The sequence below is a fragment of the Rattus norvegicus genome, chromosome 9, assembly GCF_021556685.1.
Source record: "Rattus norvegicus strain SHRSP/BbbUtx chromosome 9, alternate assembly SHRSP_T2T, whole genome shotgun sequence".
Taxonomy (NCBI): domain Eukaryota; kingdom Metazoa; phylum Chordata; class Mammalia; order Rodentia; family Muridae; genus Rattus; species Rattus norvegicus.
The window spans coordinates 51,228,917-51,229,980 of NC_141542.1; positions in this window are offsets into that span (position 1 = coordinate 51,228,917).

The following is a 1,064-nucleotide window of genomic DNA, read 5'->3' on the forward strand; positions in this document are numbered from 1 at the left end:
TGTGTTAATCTATGGGGTATAGTAGGAACATTGCTCCCCCATTTTAGAATAATTTCATTTAAACCTTTTTACATTATGTATATGTGTATAGTTTAGAGAGCTTCTATAATATGTTTCTTGGTGACCTTTTCAAAAGACCTTTACAGTTAGCGCTCTCTCTCTCTCTCTCTCTCTCCCTCCCATCTCCCCCCACAGCCACAATCCTTCCTGCGCCATTATTCCCTTTTCCTCTTTCACATCTCTGTGTTCTTTCTCTTTCTCTTGAAAGACCCCTCATCCCTCAAGTGAAACAAATACATCTATGACTCAAAGCTAGCGTCCACACAAGAAAAAAAACATTTGACGTCCGTCTTTTCAGATTTGGGTTGCGTCAGTCAGGATGACTGTTTCAAGTTCCACCCATTTACCTGCTATTTTTTAAAAAGTATATTCATAATTTATTTGTCCTAACATCTGAATAAGATGTATCATATAAAGGTATAAGATTTTTCATTATCCATTATCATTACGATCAGTGGGTACACATCTAGATAGTTTCCATTTCCTGGCAATTGTGAATAGAGCACGGATGAACAAATGTCTCTGTAGTAGGATACAGGATCCTATTGGGCATATGCCCAAGAGTGGTATAGTTGAATCGTGTGATAGATCTAATTCTAGCCTTGGGGAAACTTGCACACTGATTTTCATAGATGCTATACCAGTTTACACTACAACCAACAATGGATAAATGGTTCCTTTTCCTCACATCCATTCAGGCATTCGTTGTCAGGTTTTTTTTTTTTTCTTTAATTTGGAGAATATGGTTTATGAATACTGTATTTACCTCATTTCTATCTGTCACTACCTCCCCAAGATCCTCTGAATCCCCCCCATACTCTTCTCAAAATCATGACCTTTTCTTTTTGTTTTGCACACACACACACACACACACACACACACACACACACACACACACACACTTGTCATTTGATGTGTTTGCTGGTTGTCGTTCTCCTGGCCTTTCTAACTGGTGTACAGCAGCATCCTAGATTAGTTTTGATTTGCATTTCCTGGGCTAAGGA